The 19,860-nt window shown below is 45.5% G+C and overlaps 1 pseudogene; it reads left to right on the forward strand.

Annotated features, from left to right (window-relative positions):
* The first annotated feature begins 4,701 nt into the window (after window positions 1-4,701).
* LOC116825250 (olfactory receptor 14A16-like) lies at window positions 4,702-12,031 on the forward strand (annotated as a pseudogene).
* Window positions 12,032-19,860: the final 7,829 nt, after the last annotated feature.

Below are 19,860 nucleotides of genomic sequence, written 5' to 3' on the forward strand. Positions count from 1 at the left end.
CTTGGGCCACAGGGCCTCAGCCATCACCTGGTGGGGAGGAGCTTGGTCTCCAAACACCACTTAGTCCCTGGCTTTGCTGCTGGGACTGATAAGGAGGGAAAAAAGGGGCAAACTTTGCTGGGGGTGTGGTTGTGTGAGATGTCACCTGCCCCACTAGGGTCCAGGCTGAGATCCGTGCACATTCCACAGGCCCCTGAGCTGCCATCAGATGGACTGTCAGTCTCTGTCCCTGTGGTGGGGGGAGGCATTGGGTTATTGCCCTGGGGGAGCTGCTGGTGGAGGGAGGAGATTTACCTGCTCACAGCCCCAGTGGGCTGGTTTTAAATTTAGCTCTGCACCAAATGAGGGGCAGGGACTGGCAGAGACTGTGGGTGAGGGAAAAGTGTTTGTGTTTCCCTTTCTCATCCCTTCCTCCACAAGGATCTGTTCAGAAATGGGGGATTCCCAGTGGAAATCTTGTCTAGGGAATGAAAACAGAACTGGGGTGTGTGGAAGAAACAAACTCCACTCTTAGGTTGGAAGCAACAAAATCCAGCTTTATCTGAGCAATTGCAAGGGAAGAATACAGCTGGCAGAGAGCATCTCTGCCTCAGTTTCTCCAAAGTACAAACAATATCACACAAGCATTTATACACTTTAGTAGCCTGCATTAATTAAAAACATCTGCAGTCTGTTTATGTTATGTCCTGCCCATTCCTGTATTTTCTCACTTCTGTCCTCAAAACATCACTATCTCAAGGCTGGGTCATGCTGACTCGACTCTGCCATCTTCCCACCCACTTCTAACGTGAGCCCAGCTTCTACAGGTCCCACGAGATTAGGCTAAGACTTAACACGACAGTTGTTCTGTTTCTTACAACTGAGAGGCCTGTATTTAAATCCTTTAACCCTGTTTCCACAGGGGAGATGGGGCTGTGGGCAACTGAGCACAGAAAGCAACTAGGTATTCAGACACAGCCTGAGCATTTCAAAGCAGGCCTGAAAAATGATTCACTTTCACTCTTGTCCACCTGTAATGGGGTCTACACGCCCCCCCGGCCCATACTGAGCAGAGTTTTGTAGGGGGAAGGGTGCTTCTTCTGCCTGCAGGCAAGCGACCAAGGCCCCACACAGCTGCCTCAGCTGCCAATCAGGGAGACAGGCACCCATAGCTGCAACCAATTGGGGAAACAAGGCCTGAGGTAAAAGGAGAGAGCCCAGAGCTGGGAAAGGGATAGAAAGGTGGAGGGAGGGTAGATAAAAAGGTAAAACCCCGGTCTCAGGCTGGTTCTAGAGACACAGCCCAAAGGCGTGAAGCAGACTTCTAGGCCTAATTAGATGCCAAGGGCCAATCAAAGGAAGCTAATCAGGGGATAGCAGAGCCCCCTGAAAGCCCACATCAGGGACTGGTGATCTCACCATTATCACCTGACTCTGCACAGACTGGCCTAGTGCCTGTGGGGAGGGTCAGTGAGATGATTATCAGACAAACTCTGTGTCTGTGCGTGTCCATCCATCTCCTTATCCTCTTCTCCCAGGTTCTGGCTGCAAAGCGAAAGGTTTGCCCAGTAGTTAAGGTGCTAAGTTAGCCTGCACAGATCCAGGTTTTGCTCTGTGTGAAGTCAGATAAGTCATTTATTTTGTCTGGGCCTGACTTTCCTCTCTTCTAAATGGAGGTTAACAGCCCTTCTGCACAGCACAGCAGCAGAGACATTGTGTGGGGAGGAGGGGGACAAATGAACCCATGTGCTGCCCCAGATTTGCTACTTAGCTTGTAGTGACCATACTCACACAGACTGAGCATGCTCAGTAATGTCAGCTGAAGGTGCTGCCCTGACTCTGCCCCCACACTACTGGCAGGTACAGGTGTCTCTGCACAGCAGTCTGATGAGTTTAAGCACGTGGAAGTTTGTGAGTTGCTCAGACAGTGTGGGAATGGGGGCCAGGTAAAGATCTGCAATAGCTAGGAGTGCAGCTGTTTCCTGTCCACATCAATTCACAAAAGTATCACATTGGGATTGTCACAAGCTTTCCTGGTTTCAGCCTGACTCCTTCACTAGTTGGTGTTTCTCTTAATGCTGCAGCTCTTGGAATCCTGTGATTATGTGACAATCAGCTCTCACTTTAACAAAAGTAAGTGTCTTGCTCTCAGGGCTGAGTAGAAAAGGTTGAGAATATGACCAGAGCAAATCCTGATTGCTGGCTCACAAACAAGCAGTCCAGAATATAATTTTTTTTAGAGGAAAAACTCTCATGTTTTCTTCAGCGGCCTCCTGATTTTTGATCAAATGGTGCTGGCAATAACGCCTTGGCAGTGATCAATTCACTTTTCAGGCCTGGCTTCTCCAGCAAAGGATCTAAGGACCTAAATATAAAACTGAGCATTCTAAGTGAGTCCTTTAATTTGACCTTAATCCAGGGGGCTGTTCTTATTTGTTGCTTGGGCCCACAGCCCAGCTCTATGCACATTCCCACACCTTGTCCTCTCTGTTTCCCCATCTGTTAACTCTGCTGTTTTAGATAAATGATGGCAGTAACTTAGGGGGCTTTCCATGGGGGATAGGAATTTAAGGCCTGAGTTCTCAGTGGCACAGTATTGCCAACCCCAAACTCTCGAAAATCATGAGTCAGGACCCCGCAAATGATGATTGCCTTTTGTGAGAATAAAAATAATAATAAATGTTGAGTTCTTTCTATTTGCCTTCTAACTTCTCAGACTTTAGCCTGACTCAGATCATATTTTAAGTTTTTCTCTGCAACCAAGAAAACTAGAAACTTCCTTTGTTTAGGTATCCCTAAGTTCTGTTTGCCAGAAGCTGGGAATGGGCAACAAAGGATGGATCGCTCAATCACCTGTTCTGTTCATTCCCTCTGGGGCACCTGGCATTGGCCACTGTTGGAAGACAGGATACTGGGCTAGATGGACTGTTGGTTTGACCCAGTCTGGCCATTGTTATGTTCATGAAATTCATTATAAAATTATGAATGTTGGCAACACTTTTGACGCTGTGTCTCCTTTACACTGAGGCAGAGCTGCCTTAGCGTACGTTAGAATCAGGCCTTTGAAACACTGATTCCAGCTTAACCAATTTTTTTGGCCTGTGAATTGAATATCCTTAAGGATTAGATTTTATCAGTAGATGTAGTAGATGTTGATTTCACTTTGCCCACACAAACTGATGAAAAAAATTTCCATTGATAAGAACTGAAATTTACGAATAGGTACTGTAAGAAAAATGCTGCTTGAGAACTCACTAGAGTTTAATTTAAGGGTATTTACTTTGCATGTTTTGTCGTGAGATGTTGACAATTTGTGTATTAACAGTTACACTTTTTAACTTTTTGAATCTGTGTCTGTCATAAAATAGTCTGACTAAAATATTGTCTGATCCCCCCGATTTCCCACAACTGTGAACAATAAGGTTGATAAAAACTGAAACTGAAAGTTTAAATAGATAAGATTAATGTTTATTTGTAAGAATGTTTATATATATTTCAGTCAAAATTACATATTAAATCAAGTGAATTCTGCCAAGCCTAAATATTACTCCTTAGACACGCAGTTCTGTCAACTCATCAGGACAAGGGGAAGCTGATGTCCATGTGAAACCCCAGTGACCCCCCACACACACACCAGCAGAGGGGGCTGATTGCAGGATCAGAGCCTTATTGGGACACTTCTCCCCAAAGCTTCCAGGGCTGGAATGTTACAAGTGATCTGGCTGCAGCTCAGCAAACAGCCTGAGTCAGTTCCAGGAAGGGAAACACCCAATTGCTGCTGCTGCAGGTGGGGCTATTTCTGAGCTCCTAAAAGTGTGACTAAGCCTGTTACACTGTCCAGAGGGAGCCATGGCCACAGACAACCCCGTGGAAAGTCTCCAGGAGGAAATTATATGTCCCATCTGTCTGGAGTATTTTAAGGACCCAGTGATTATAGACTGTGGACACAATTTCTGCCAAACCTGCCTGCCCCAGTGCTGGGAGGGATCGAATACAGACATCTCCTGCCCTCAGTGCAGAGAAACTGTGCAACAGGGAAACCTCAGGCCAAACAAGCGGCTGCCAAATGTAGAAATAGCCAAACAGTTGAGTTTTTACAGGCAGCAAAGAGAGCAGGTGAGGAGAGGGTGTGTGGGGAACACCAGGAGACTCTGAAACTGTTCTGTGAAGAGGATCAAACTTCTGTCTCTGTGGTTTGCTATCTGTCCTGGGATCACAGAGATCACACGTGATTCCCATAAAGGAGGCTGCCCAGGAGTACAAGGTAGAGAATTGCTGTCAAGTTTAATGGGTAATAACTTTAGGTTTTAAATTACAGGCTGATTTCACTGAAAGTTACCGGGCACAGGTGTGACACATCATTAAGCTCTGTAAAGCCTTCATTGTACGGGAGATGCTGTCACAAAATTAATGATCTGGCAGTGTGGCGACAGAATCAGAATATCAAGTCTGAAAAGATACCTGATGTGGGAAACTTTTCTCTGAGTTTCTGAATTCTTTTCAAACTCAGCTTCCACTGCTGAAATAAGGGGACTGTTTACACAACGGCCGGTGCTAACCATTGGTGATGTTTAAATCACAAGATCTGCAGGCCAGTCTAGGTGAGTGTGTTACTTTGAGACAGGAGAACTGATCATTTAAATATCAACACTGTTACTTATTTCATTCCCCATGTGAAAGCAGAGAGGGAGAATTACAGCTCAGCACCATTTATTGGCAGTGATGCCATCTTCCAGCGCCACAAGTGGGTGATGTTTGGGAGATGCCACCTCTTATTTCCCCCCCGTAAAGGAGGACCAGGCCCAGAGAGCCCAGTGCAGCCCAGGGGTACATTCTAGCCCCATGGGGGGAGTTTGGCCCCAGGAGCCCCTTGGAGCCAATCAGCAACTCCATCCTGTTTTGAACACTGCGCCATCTACTGTGAAGAGATCATGGTGTCTCCTTTTGGTTACTCACAGGGGTTGAACTTATTTTGTGGGTGAAGCTTCAAATAATCCAGCTACCCGCCCCCCTCCATTCTGATACCGGCTCATTTATGACGCTGTTTTGCTGGATGCAAAGGCTCCTTTTCCACCTCCTGTCTCTCACTATCCCCTGCTGGCTCTCTTCCTCACTGCTTCCCTGCAGCAGCACCACAGGGGTGTCACCGAACAGCACCCTAGGAGTTCTGCTGCTGCTGCTGAGCCTGGGCCCTTGGGCAGAGAGGAGAAAAGAGAGAGTGAAATGGGGAAACTTCTGGAGGGGGTTCTGGGGGGCTGCCATGGGTGTTGCACAGAGCAGGGCTCACAGGGCAGGAGCACGTTGCTGTGCTGTGTGAATGAATCACATGCTGTCAAAGGGGAAGAGAGCCCTGGGGTATTCCAGCTCTGGAGCAGTTATAACTATGGGTGGCACATTCCCCCAGACCGAGTGTTCCCTGTTCCTCACTGACCTCCAGCCACATCACAGCTTCACCCTGTGCAGTTAATGAGACTGTGCTGGCTCAGGTGCTCAGCTGCTGCCTGAGGGAGGCCACATGGGAGCCTGGACAGACGGGAGCACAGTGGGGTCTTGTTCCTGGCCTGGGTCTGGGTACAGTGCAGTGAGGTGCTGTCCCAACATCTTCACTCTCACTGGCAGGAGGAATCGTTCAGAACCTTCCCAGCTGTTTCCCCTCTGGCCTGTGCTCAGAGATGGGAAACTTTAACTCAAACACAGGCTCTGAGAAGACTTGAGTGTCTGCAGGAAGCAGAGCCCCTGCTCTGAGACTGGCGTCTCTGCTCCCATGAGGCCTTTGGGGCTGGCAGAGCTGAGTCTGCGGCTCGCTTCCAGGGTATTTTACTGCTTATATATGAAATGCCAGTATGGACAGTACTGTTTGCCCGTTGGACAGGCAAACTAATGGCTGTTTATTGCACACAATGCCCCTGCAGATGAAAATCCAGGGAGCCCTGGCCCTCTGAGGAAGAAGCTGGAAGAGGCCCTGGCTCTGACACGTAAAGAGGAGGAGAACCACAGAGTGGCAGGTGGGTGTCCAGGTTTATTCCTCCCTGAGCCCTTCCCCCTGCAGCGTTCCCAGGAATGATGGGGGGCCATCCAGGATGAGGTTATGAACCTGCTCTGGTTGTTTGCTCCATTGCACAGGCTTGGTGCCGGCCATGGGCAGCACATGCCTCTGGCATTTTGAGGAGCCTGGGCTTGAGTACCTGGATCATCCCCTGCACCTGGATTATCACCCTGCCCACACTCCACTCCTGTTCTGCCCTATGCCCTGCTCCCATCAGCCCCCTCCCCAGAGGCTCTCTGCTCACTGTTCACTGTTGCAGCTTGCTCCTCTCCCGCACCTCACAGGCTCCAACCCTGTAGGCGCCAACTCCAGCACTGGAGCACCCATGGGGAAAATTTAGTGGGTGCTGTGCACCCACCGACAGCCAAACTCCCCTCTCTGCCGCATCCCTGCTCCTCTGCCTACTTCCCAGTGCTTGCCGCCACCAAACAGCTGTTTGATGGCGTGGCAAACTCTGGGAGGGACGGAGGAGGGAGGAGTGGGAACACAGCATGCTCAGGGGAGGAGGCGGGGAAGAGGCAGGGGTGGTTATTGAGGAAGGAGTTGGAATGGGACAGGGAGGAGGTGGAGTTGGGTCGGGGCAGGCATGGAGTCAGGGTAGGGCCAGGGGGGCAGAGAGGGGTCAAGCACCCACCGGCGTGAGCAGAATTTGGCGCCTATCCCCCACCCCTTCTGTCTCCAAGCCCTCTCGCCTGCTGCTTGTTCCTTTCTGCCCCCTCCTGCCTTAAGGGTAAGTGACAGGGCCCCGCATACAGCTGACAGGCAGCAAGCAGCTGGTGCTGCGGGCTTTGGGGGAAGAGCTGGAGCAAGGGCTCCGGGTGGAGCACAGGCAGCACTACAAAGGTGGCAGGTCTGCAGCCTGCCCCCAAAGGGAGGGGCGCTGCATCCTGTTTGGGGAGGCTGAGCCTCCCCTGGCCTATGGTACTTCCCATCCAGGGTGCTGGCAGCATCAGGCAGTGTCTCTGGTGGGGATCTCAGTGCAGCAGCTCCTGCAGGCAGAGGAGGAGGGGCAGTTTCTGGCACTTGTACAGTGGTGCAGACCCACCCTGAGATCTCTGAGAGGGGTAAATTCTCAATAATGGGTGCAGTGTTTTCACTATTCCATGGATCCTGTTTCCCTCCTGCAGATGGGGATGGTGTGTCAGCTGCTACAGCCATCGGTCTTCAGTGCCCTCCATGACAAAGCTCTGCAGCTTCTCTGCAGCCTGGAGGAAACAGATTGTTCCTCCTCATCTGCACCCACAGACACTGGAGCTGGAAGGATGATTTGCCCCCATGGGTGAATTTCAGAGTCACTCAGCTGGCTGGGCTGGGGGCATGCTGGGAGCTGAGCTCTTCTGAACATCAAATCCAGTTGTGGGTGTGGAATCTGCATCTACATGGCACAAACAGATAACTGCAGGCTAGTCACTGAATAATACTCAAGGGTCTGGGTAGGCGTGAACAGCCCATGCTGCTACAGCTTCATGCCTACCAGTGTCCAAGCTAACTAGAACAAAGGTTGCCTGAGTGTGTCTACACATGGTGCTGTCACATCTTCATTGCAGTGTGGACACCCCCTGAGTGAGCAGAGCCAGGGCAGGTCAGTGTCAAGCCAGGCAGCGCTTGGCCACTTTGCAGCCTCTGTTGCCATCACGTGGCCTTTTCGTGCCAGTCACCTGCTACTGTTACTGTGACTTTACCTGTGATAGACACAGGACCAGGATTACAAAGGGTTTAAGCACCTAAAGAAGGAGAAAGGTACCTTGTGGGATTTACAATAGCACCTGAACAGGTCAGGTACCGAACTCCCACTGTACGTTTATAGGATTTAGCCACCTGGCTCACTTTGGACCATTGATAAATCCCAGTAGGTGCCTGTCGCCATCTTTTAATCCTGGCCCACAGATAACATAGAAGTTGAGCTGGAATCAGGGAACCCTGCTGTAGATCATAGGCTCTGTGTTATGCTGCGGTCAGACTAGAGGGTCAGAATGGCTTTATCACCTTTTGGCTTTAAAACCTTTGTTTCTTTGCCCTTGTCTTTGGGTCGCAGCTTCTGAGCTGTGCTGGGCTCCAGGGTGTGAGTCCTGCTAGCCCTTAGGAAATAGACATGAATAAATCACCTTCCCACAGCATCACTCCTTTAATGCCAGTGCAGCTCAAAGCCAACTACACACAGCTCGTCTGCAGAGAGCAACTGCTCTGAGTCTAGTTCAATTGCAGAATGAGGGGTCGAAGGATACTCAGATACCTGTGCCATTAGCTTCTAGATTCTGGTCTATAGATATTGACCAAAACATCCTAGTGCTGGATGACTGAATGTGTCTTCTGTTGGGGGAAAAAATCCACAAAGACTAGTACAGGAAGTTTGCTATTTCAATTAAATATGTTGGGGGATCAACATACAGGGGAAAATTAAGATAAATATGAATTACAATGTGAACTGCTTAAGATCTTTACTATGAGTTTAATCAAATACCTACTGCTGATTGGAATTTTTCCTCCCATCAGGATTTTTTTTTTATTTTTCACTGAAAACCATAAATCCATATTCCTCCAGTTATTGGCAAACGAAAACTTTCAGCTAAAACCTGATTTTTTTTGAATCTCAAAACCAAAAGACTTTGGTTTTTAACTTTTAAGTTTTTTTACAAAACAGTACCAGAATGTTTGAGAACAGCAGACAGATTCTGAGATTTGTTGTTGTTCAGCTGAAAAACCATTCTCCATTTAAAAAAAAAAAAAAAAAAACACCAGCTGAAAATTTCCAACCAGTTTAAACTTTAAATGAATTTGGGGAACATTAATATTGCCTGATAAGAGCCTGATTTCAAACCCATTTATTCTATTGCAGCTGTGTGATTTCTTTTTCAAAGGGATAGTTGTGCGGAGGAAACAATTGAATAAACAGTAAAGTTGGCAGCACACAGGATATTTTATAGAGAAGAGCCCCTTTAAACCCTGGGTTAGAGTTGAACCAAGTGGCCAAAGCCTGTCAAGCCTGCCACCATTCAAGGACATATGGGATCTCACAGAGAGTAGAACCCAGAACTCCTGGCCTAGCTCCAAACTGCAGCTGGCTGAGTATAAATGGTGTAAATAAATGGGTGTGCAGAAGAGAAACAGAGTAAGACACGGGGCTACATTTCCAAAGATATTTAGGTGCCTAGTGAGCTTTTCAGAAGCACCTAGGAGCTCACAACTTATTGATTCCAAGGGGTGTTGGGGCCCTGATGCTTTTGAGAATCCTACTAGATGCCTCAATACCTTTAAAAATCTGCCCCAGAGCTCCTCTCCAAAAGCCCTTACAGTTCTAGTAGACACAGCAGGTGGGGGAGGGGGGAGGAGAAGGGGGTTGAAACAGAGGCAGAAAGAGGGGAAATGATGGGTCCAAGGTCACAGAGCAGATCACTGACAGATACAAGAACAGAGCGCAGGTGTCCTTACAGCCAGTGCACCACACAGCAGAGAGTAAATGATACAACGTTCACTACCTGTCCATTGTTAGATGCAGGCAGAATTGCTGCTGGGAGCTGGTGCCGTAAATCAATTTGGGAGCAGGGAGTCGGCTGTCTAGGCATAGAGCTTGGGGTAGAAAAATTACAGATGAGCTGCTATTTGTGGTTGAGTCTATGTCATATTGCCCTGCAAAGGGGGAATCAAGCTGTTAGAATTTTAGTTTCAGTTTTATACCCAAGTTTTGAGCTTGTTGATGGTCACAACAGAGGGACCATCTTTACAAGAATTGCTGGATTTGGAGTGTGCTTTGTTCCATCCTTCATATTGCATTTTATCAAGCAACCCCACGGGCTGTGATAGCATCCTACTCAGATTCTGAACCTTAGCGTTCATAAACTGAGAAGCAAACATGAAACCTCCAAGTTTACTACCAGCTTGGATCTGTTCTCTCTGCCACCAATCAGAATTCCGGGCTCCTGATCACCCCCAAGTCGCCCCAACTTATCCCTGGGGGACCCCCCAAACCCCCGAGCCCCTGGGTCTCCCTATCTCATCCCCCAGCTTCCCCCTTTCCCTGGGTAGCCTGAGCTATGCCATACTATTCTCCTTGAATACCAACCAGAGAGGGCAATCTACCTCCCCCTGAGGCTATGCATTCAAACCTAGTCAAGCTAACACAAAGAGATTCCCCCCCTCCCTTCGTCCCGTAGCCGTAACTAGAGAAAAACCTCAAGCACAAGGGAACCGAGCTGATTCTTTCTCTCTTCCCCCATAGCCTCTTCCCGCCCTGGGACAATAGGAGAGTAAAACACAGAGCATAGGCTTCCCCTCCCCCTTGCCTGTCACAGAGATAGACAGGGCTCCGGGCACAGAGATTTCTATCTCCTTGCTTAACTAGGAAAAGAAACTCCAACAAGTTTTAAAAAGAAAACTTTATATAAAAAGAGAGAAATTACATAGGATATCAACTCTGCATTAAGAAATCATACAGTGCTCTCGCTTATAAGAATTAGGAATAACCTGTCTGATTCAAAAAATAGCCAATTTAAACCAGTCCAGCAAAGTACACACATGTAAATACAAAACAAAGCATATAACAGCGTATTGCTTTGCTACCTTTGTACTCACAACTTGGTAGTAGAAGGATAGACAGAAGAGTGGAGATAGAAAGAAAAGTTGTTCTCCCATAGCCGAAAGAAACCAAACAGACAGAGAATAAAGCCAAACCCCTCCAGATGTTCCCTCCCTTGCTTTTAAAAATCCGGTTTCCTGATTGGTCCTCTGGTCAGGTGTTTGGTTCCCTTTGCAGGTAAAAGAAACATCGACCCTTAGCTACCTATTTATGACACGGGCAAAATCCTCAAATGGGATAAAGTGATGCAGCTCCATTGACTTTACAGGAGCTGACCCAATTTACAGTAGTGTGGTAAAATGACTGATTGATTGTCAGAGGCGAGGAGCACTAACAACACCTACTCATTGTAAGGGATGAGTTCTGTGCACCTCTGACATTCATATAGTGAGATATTAGGGAAAGGGGGATCAGGGACATTCCCTCTGTCGCTGTAATCCTGACCATTGTCCTTCTCATTCCCTCCACAGCCATCACACAGTGAACTGGGGAAGAAAACTCCAAATTCCTTCTCCTGGGATTCTCTGATGTTCCAAAAGTTCAGATTTTACACTTTGTGGTGTTTCTGGTGCTTTACCTGATATCCCTGCTGGGGAACCTTCTCATCATCACAGCCATAGCCCTCGACCACCCCCTTCACACCCCCATGTACTTCTTCCTGATGAATCTGTCCATCCTAGACGTCGGCTCCATCTCTGTCACCATCCCCAAATCCATGGCCAATTCCCTAATGAACACCAGATCAATTTCATATTCTGGATGCATCACTCAATTTTTTTCGTCATCGTCTTTGTTTCAGCAGATTTTGCCATACTGACTGTCATGGTGTATGACCGATACGTCGCCATCTGCCAACCACTGCACTATGAGATGGTGATGAACAGGAGAGCTTGTGTTCAAATGGCAGCCAGTGCCTGGATCAGTGGTATTCTCTACTCTGCACTGCACACGGGGAACACATTTGCAATATCTTTCTGTGGAGGAAACATGATGGATTCGTTCTTCTGTGAAATCCCCCAGCTCCTGAAGCTCACCTGCTCTGACTCATACCGCTTTGAAGTCGGGTTTCTCATCTTTAGTGTGTGCTTAGCCTCCAGCTGCTTTGTTTTCATAATTGTCATATGTTCAGATCTTCAAAGCAGTGCTGAGAATCCCTTCTAAGCAGGGCCGGCATAAAGCCTTCTCCACCTGCCTCCCTCACCTCTTTGTGGTCTCGTTGCTCCTCTGTACTTCTGCCTTTGCCTACCTGAAACCCACCTCCAGTTCAACATCAGGTCTGGATCTCATGGTGGCTGTTCTCTGTTCTGTGTTGCAACCAGTAATGAATCCGATCATCTACAGCATGAGAAACAGAGACCAAGGATGCTCTGAGTAAATGGATAGGTTGGAGGTTAATCACTAAGAACAAAATGTCCATATTTCTCCTTCAATAGCAATTTCATTCTATATTTTTTTATAAATATAATCAACTGATGACATTATTACCTCCATGATAAAATACTGTGCAGTCAGTTTATGAAGAATTGGGTATTTCCACTAGTAAAAATACAGACAAACATGACTCAAGAATAAAAGGAGTTTCTATATGTTTACACAGTAATGTAAATAAGATGATAATTATCTATCGTGTACTGCTACCACTTACCATGGTATCTAAGACCGTTGCCTATAAAATCAGTAGCCATTAAAGTCCGTAGTGAGGTCTCTGGCTCGTCTTATATTTTGGGATAATAGCACAGATTGAAGTATCAGTGCATTTGTTCTTTATGTTTTTGGTTTGTTTGGTTATTTGTGTATTTGTCACATTTTTAGCTGATTTTTGCTCAACTGGTTGGTTGGTGGTTTGGTTTGTTTCTTTATTTTAGGAGGTTTTGAAGATGGAAAAGCCTGAGGAGATTATGAGTGTTTGGTGAGACAGGTTTTTTAATGTTTGTCCTCTCTTGAGAGTGTCAATATGTCATCTCTTTGATCGGGTTTTCTGAGCAAAATGAAGGTTTACTCCTGTCATAAACAGATAGTAGGAGTTAATAGAACAGAAGTACTTTATATCTCTTTTGACCGTAAAGGGTTAACAAGCTTAGTAAGCCCGGCTGTCACCTGATCAGAGGACCAATCAGGGGACAAGATACTTTCAAATCTTGAGGGAGGGAAGTTTCTGTGTGTGCTGTTAGTTTTTGGTTATTGTTCTCTCTGGGTTCTGAGAGTGACCAGACGTGCAACCAGGTTTCTCTCCAATCTCTCCGATACAGGTTCTTATCAGTTCAAAATAGTGAGTACTAGGTAGATAAGGCGAGTTAGGCTTATGTTTGTTTTCTTTATTTGCAAATGTGTATTTGGCTGGAGGTTCAAAAATTTATTTTGCTGAAACGGGATTTAAATATTGTAATCTTAGAACTTAGGGCGGGAATATATTGTCCCCAGTGCGTCTATAGACATGTGAAACTGCTCTGTGCACATATTCCATCTAAGATTCTAACAAAGAATTTTTTTTTGATTTTTCCTTCTTTAGATTTAAAAGCTTTTCCTTGCTGTAAGAACTCTGATTGTCTATATATTTTATTCTGTGTGATCCCCTAGGGACAGGTCTGGATTCACACATGGACTAGTGGGAGAAGCGGTCGGAAGCTCGAGAGTTTTCTTCATTTACCTCTACTAGTGTCTAAGATACTTTCTCTCTCAGGAAGCAGTCTGGGGGGTGGGTAAAGAGAGGAAGGAGGAATAGTGATTGTCCTTCTGTTATTTGTGATTCAAGGAGTTTGAATCACAGTGATCTTCCAGGGTAACGCAGGGAGGGGAAGCCTGGGAGAGGCAACGGTGGGGGAAAGGGTTTACTTTCCTTGTGTTAAGATCCAGAGGGTCTTGGGGGTTCCCCAGGCAAGGTTTTGGGGAGACCAGAGTGTACCAGGCACTGGAATTCCTGGTTGGTGGCAGCGCTACAGGTTCTAAACTGGTAATTAAGCTTAGAGGAATTCATGCTGGTACCTCATCTTTTGTACACTAAGGTTCAGGGTGGGGAATTATACCATGAGAACTCCCCACAATGATAAGAGTGCAAAAGGGGTTTCTGGGTGGCTACGTTCCTGCTGAAATGATTATGTGTATACTGTTGGGATATTATTGTATTATTAAAGATGTTAGGCATCTTTATATTATTTTAACCTAAATGAATATGTAAAAACTGTCATTCTTGCTATTGTAGAAAGGCTGTTTGAAAGAAAAACTTTTTCCAGAGTTTCCTAAAGAAAATCTGACTCAGAATTATAAAGCCAAATTAGGATTCCATGAAAGCAACTGGGGTTTAGCCCCTCACTTCAAGGAGATCAAGATTAGGCCACTAGCTTATATACACAAGGATCCAGATTTGGCTGACCGCACCCCGGAGAAAGCGAGTGTGACAGAGATGTAAGGGTCAGATTTCCCAATGCAGCTAGACCAGCACCAATGCAGTTTAATACTGATTAGGTTCTGGCCCAAAGTCTCTGGGCTACACTCAGTAGTGACATGAACAATGGTGTAAATATCTTGTCTGGGGTCATTTTGTTCTAACACTGGTGTAAATGCACTGCTTTGATGTTCCATACGCCATCCTGTGTGGATCTACTCACATCTAAGCTGAGAAAGGATCTCAGAAGTTGGCCAGTTAGTAGTATTAGAAGATCATCTTTGTGCATGGTTGTGTACGCTACATATATTACAGACAAAAGCAGAGTATGTGATTAAGTAGACAGACAGACAGGACTGTTCCTTGTCTTAACACACAACCTCATTTAGTCATAAGGATAGATTTCTATTTGATTGTGAATTATGTTAGCTAGATAGATAGCAATAATTTCCATAGATTATTCATTCTTCTTTTCCTATTAATGATTGTCTATGTCCAGATCATAATTTTCTTATAAGCACTCCTTATTAAACCATTATTTAACAATGATTTTTTCTTACCCCGTCGCTCATTTACAAACAGCTCATCAAAAGTACTCAGTGCCAGACTCTGACACTGTCTCCATTTCTCTCCTTTCCCAGTTAAATAAAGCCGTGCAATTGGTGCACTGGAATTACTCTCCCCTTCTGGCTTCTTTCAGTAATTAGGATTCTGGGACCTGACGTGTCAATGACTTTTGGCACCACACCGATGAATGGAGTAGAGAGAGAGATCAACATTGACAAGGACTTGCACAGAGAAAGGATGCAGTGTCACTGTCCGTGTCATCAATGTTAGGGGTATTCTGATGTGAGGCTCTCACAGTCACTCCAGTTGAAGCTGTTCCACTCTGGAAAAATAATTAAAGAGTTATTGGAGCAGGGGAACTGGACATTAGGTCTCCCAGGTGAGTGCACTGACCACTAGGCTACAGGGTAATTCTCATGTTCTCTCTCCCTCTCCCACTCAACGATTCTTTAATTATTTAATCCAAAGTGGAACTGCTTGAATGGATTGAGGGAGCCCCACATTGGAATATCCCACAGCCCAGTGATTAGGGCACTAGGTGGCAGATCCCCCTTCAAATCCCTTCTCAGGCAGAGGGAGGACTTGTACTGGGGTTGTTCCCCATGCCAGGTAAGTACCCTAACCATTGGGCTAAAAGTTAAACAGGAGGGCCCTCTCCTTGTCACACAACACCACAGGTGCCTGACCCCAAGGAGAGGGTTCCCAGTTATGGATCGCAAACAGGGATAGGTGACACCCACTAGCTCGACCTAGGCAATTATCTCTGTGAGGGAGTGGGGCTTGGCACACACCCATCTTGTCATCTCTTATTGGTTAGATTAGGCACCTCAACACCGCATGCTGGCAACTGTGGATCCCATTTAGGTGTTTACCTCTCCCTATTCATTGAACAGGGATCCTGGTCTCCGAACACAGGCTTTGAATCATGGTGATTTTCTAAGTGCCTAAAAGTTGTGCGTGCAAAGCTCATGTTAGAATACCGGAAGGCAAGATTTTAAAAGGCATTTAGGTGTCCAGGTGGGATTTTCAAAAGCATTTAGGTACCTAAATCTAATTGAAATCAAAAGGTGTTTTGAAAGTCCCATTAGATGCTTAAATACCTTAAAAAATCAGAGTCTGAGTGTCTGAGATCCCCTAAGAGGCTTTAACAATATCATCCCAGAAGGCTGAAGACAGATCCAAAAACACTATTCCTGAGCCCTTCCTGACACTGAAGGGCTTTGTAAACTGCAGCCATATCCAGAAATGGGTTCTACAAATGGCCCTCTCTCTTTAACATGAGTCGAACACAGACCCCAGGACCAAGCACTCATGAATTTGAGGTTTTAAAATATAGGGCTGCTCCCATCTCAGCTGAGATAGGGACCACCTCACCTCTAGATCGTGCAGAACAATCCGGTGCCAGCAGGGCATAAGTGAAAGGTCGTTATTCATTGGGTATCTGACAGTCAGTGGTAGGTGGACAGCTTTGAAAATGAGGCTGCTTTGAAAACGCCAGCTGAGGCTTTGTCAAGTGGAAACTTATCTATTGTCAGATTTTACAAATGGCCCCTTTCTTCATCCTTGGCCAAACAGAAACATCCATCCCTGAGCTTTGCAGTGTTCAACATCCAGCCCTGCATTCATCAATGCCTAGGGGCACACACGGACCATTCCTCCACCAGGCTTCTACTTACTATGTTGGCATAAGCATCAAAGTTTGTGCCTTGTGATGGCTTCATGGTGGCCTTAAGAAAGGGACTAGGGATCTTTGTGCAGTTCCTAGAAGATATGTCCCTACTGAACTTTTTAGTTTACTGCTGTATGAGTAAGAGAAAAAATAATGTAATGGCTGAGACAGAATGAATTAAATTCTGGGCCATTCATCCCAACAGAAATTGAAGATGAAATACTTGAAAACTGTGCAATAGTGAATTTCTCCAAGGTTCTATCCCTAGTGGGACTGAACCATTCTCCATCACCAATAAAAGTTACACTTGTAATTAAACCCACAGGGCAAAGAGCTAAGAAAATGCAGACTGGGTCAGAACTTTTGAATCAGCTTCAGATCAGATTGGCAGGCAAAAAATAAGGATTTATAACTGTGCAATGGCCTAGATCCCCAGCTGATGTAAATTGCCACCGACGACAGAAATCAAAGGCCCAGATTCCCAGTTGGCATAAATGGTCCAAACTACCATGAACTCAATGAAAATGTAACAATTGAGACAAACTCATGACCTGGCCTTTTGTTTTAAATCTTCATCTCTGGGTACTTCTTGGTAACTGACTTCAAGCATACAGGCTGTGGGTTGCTCTAGCAGATGCATCCCAAGAGCTGCTGACGCAATGCAGGAGGGAAAAAAAATCTCTGCTCACCCAGAAGTGATTACATGGTGAAGAAAGAGGCTATTCCAGACCAGCTGAGATTCTGGTGCCACTAGGCTCTTAGCTATTGTAGATGATGTGTCTGCATTAGAAATCTCAGTTTTATTTTGCAAGCACCTTGGGAAATGCTTTGGGCTTCTGCTCTGGCTGGTTTTTAGCCAAGGGTCCTTCCAGGGGTGCTTTCATGATGTGAGATCCAGGGCGGGTCCTGTTCTCCCTCTGTGGGGTTAGAGTGGGGCAGATTGTCAGGGTGGTTTGCTGCAGAGGTGAGATCAGAGCTGGGCTTAAAACCTTGGAGACTGGATTCAAATATTTAGCCCGGGAGCAGGAACATCCTGGGCTGTGACATGTCTGAACCCTGCACAAGCCAGGAGCTGGGAGGAGTTTTCAGTCTCTGATCCCATTTAGTCCTTTGTCTCTCAGCCAAGCCTGTCCAAGGAGTTGGGCAGGAAGCACTCATCTGTGGAGTGGATCCCTGTCTGCTAGGGACTGCAGAGAGACTCAGGAAATCCAGCGAAGTGACATGGAAACTGCCACTGGAAAATACAGTGATGGGGGCATGAGAAAGAGATGACCAAAGAATACTGGCGCTGGAGGATCAATTTTGCTTTCAATTATATACGTGAAGGTATTAATATAGAGACAAATTTTATACTAGATATATGAATTGTAATTCAAACTCTTTAAGACTTTTATTATCAAACATCTAGAGCCTGTCAAATTTCTTTCCAGCAGAAAGTAAGAACCTAAATTTAAGTTACAATTTGAACTCTAAGGATTTAACTCTGTCTTGTCAGACATCTAGATCCAGTTAGAAAAAAAGAAGGTGAATAATTTTGACTTTGCATCGGAAATCAGAAATGTTTGCAGGGTTTGGCAACCAAAAACTAATTTATTTTCATCTAAAAACTACTGTAAACTGGAAATTGTACATTGCAAACCAAAAAATGTTTGGTTTTGTTGAAATCTGAAAATCCCAACAAAACACCTGAGTATAGGAGATACTTTCCTTGAACATCTTTGTTTAGTTGAAAAATTCATTTTCCTACTACTGTAAAAAAAAATCTAAATTTCCAACCATCTCTAATCTGAAATGGAGCTTTGAACAAGGGTGGGGAACATTAGTGCTGTTCAATAATATTATAGTTTCAAAACGATTTTTTCTCTTGAAACTGGGTTAGTTTCTGTCTCAAAGGGACAGTTACTGAAAGGGAAAAATTGACTGAGCAGCAGAGCTGATTGCCACACTTTGTTTTCTGCACACTAGCAGCTTTCTGCTCAGAGTTGACATGCCAGTTAAAGCCAGTCTAGCTCAGTGCTGCCAAATGACACATAGAAGGTAAATGGGACTAGTACCCCTATTTCCAGGCCTTGGAAGTTAACAGGATAGACACAGGACCAGGATTACAAAGGGTTTAAGCACCTAAAGAAGGAGAAAGGTGCCTTTGGGGAGTTACAATAGCATCTGAGCAGGTCAGGTACCTAACTCCCACTGAATGTTCATAGGATTTAGCCACCTGGCTGACTTAGGAGCATTGATAAATCTCAGTAGGTGGGAAAACCCTAAATCCGTTTCCCCCCTGAATTTTTAGCATATGAAAACTTTCAGCTGAAAGCTGACTTTCTGTTTTGAAAAAAAAACAAAAAAGGTTTTAAGTTTTCAGTTTTTTTACGAACAATCCCAAAATGTTTGAGAAAAGCAGACAGATTCTGAGATTTGTTGTTGTTTAGCTGAAAAACCAATCTCCATTAAAAAGAACACAGCTGAAAATTTCCAACCAGCTTTAAACTTTAAATGAATTGGGGAACATTAATATGACCTGATAAGAGCCTGATTTCAAACCCATTTATTTTATTGCAGCTGTGTGATTTCTCTTTCAAAGGGATAGTTGTGAGGAGGTAACAAGTGAATAAATAGTAAAATTGGCAGCACGCACAATGTTTTATACTGAAGAGCCCCTTTAAACCCTAGGTTAGAGTTGAACAAAGCAGCTAAAGCCTGTCTATCCTGATCCTGTTTGAGGACATAGGGGAGCTCACTGGGAGTAGAACCCAGACTTCTTGGCCTAGCTCCACACTGCTGTCAGCTGAGTATAAATGGTGTAAATGGGTGTGCAGAACATAATTAGAGTAAGACATGGGGCTTCATTTCCAAAGGTATTTAGGTGCCTAGTGGGATTTTCAGAAGCACCTAGGAGCTCACAACTTGTTGATTTCAAGGGGTGTTGGAGCCCTGATTCTTTTGAGAATCTCACTTGGTGTCTCAATACCTTTAAAAATCTGCCCCACAGCCTCTCTCCGAAAGCCCTTACAATCCTAGTCAACATGGCAGATGGAGGTGAGGAGGGGTTGAAACAGACGCAGAAAGAAGGGAAATGACTGGCCCAAGCTCACAGAGCAGGTCACTGGCAGAAACAAGAACAGAGTCCAGGTGTCCTGACAACCACTGCGCCACACTGCAGAGTCCATGATATCACATAATGATGATGGAGGAATGCTACTAGCCCATTGTTACACGCAGGCAGCAGTGCAGCTGGGATTTTGTGCCATAAATCAGTTTGGAAGCAGGCAACTGGCCATCTAAGCACAGGATTTGAGGTAGAAAATTTACAGAGAAGCTGTCACTTTGATTCTGGGTGAGTCTATGTCATATTGTCCTGCAAAGTGGTAATAAGGCTGTGTTAGCATTCGAGTTTATGAGTTTCATTCCCAAATTCTGAGCTTGGTGATGGTCGCAATGGAGGGACCTTCTTTGCAAGAATTTTTGGATCTGGAGTGTGCTTTGTTCCATCCTTCATATTGCATTTTATCAATCTACACCATGGGCAAAATTCTCAGATGAGATAAAGTGATGACGCTCCATTGACTTTAAAGCAGGTGACACAAGTTACACTACTGTGATAACACAACTCATTGATTGTCAGAGGCAAGGAGCAGTAACACCAC

This window comes from Chelonoidis abingdonii, chromosome 25 (genome assembly GCF_003597395.2).
Source record: "Chelonoidis abingdonii isolate Lonesome George chromosome 25, CheloAbing_2.0, whole genome shotgun sequence".
Classification (NCBI taxonomy): Eukaryota; Metazoa; Chordata; order Testudines; family Testudinidae; genus Chelonoidis; species Chelonoidis abingdonii.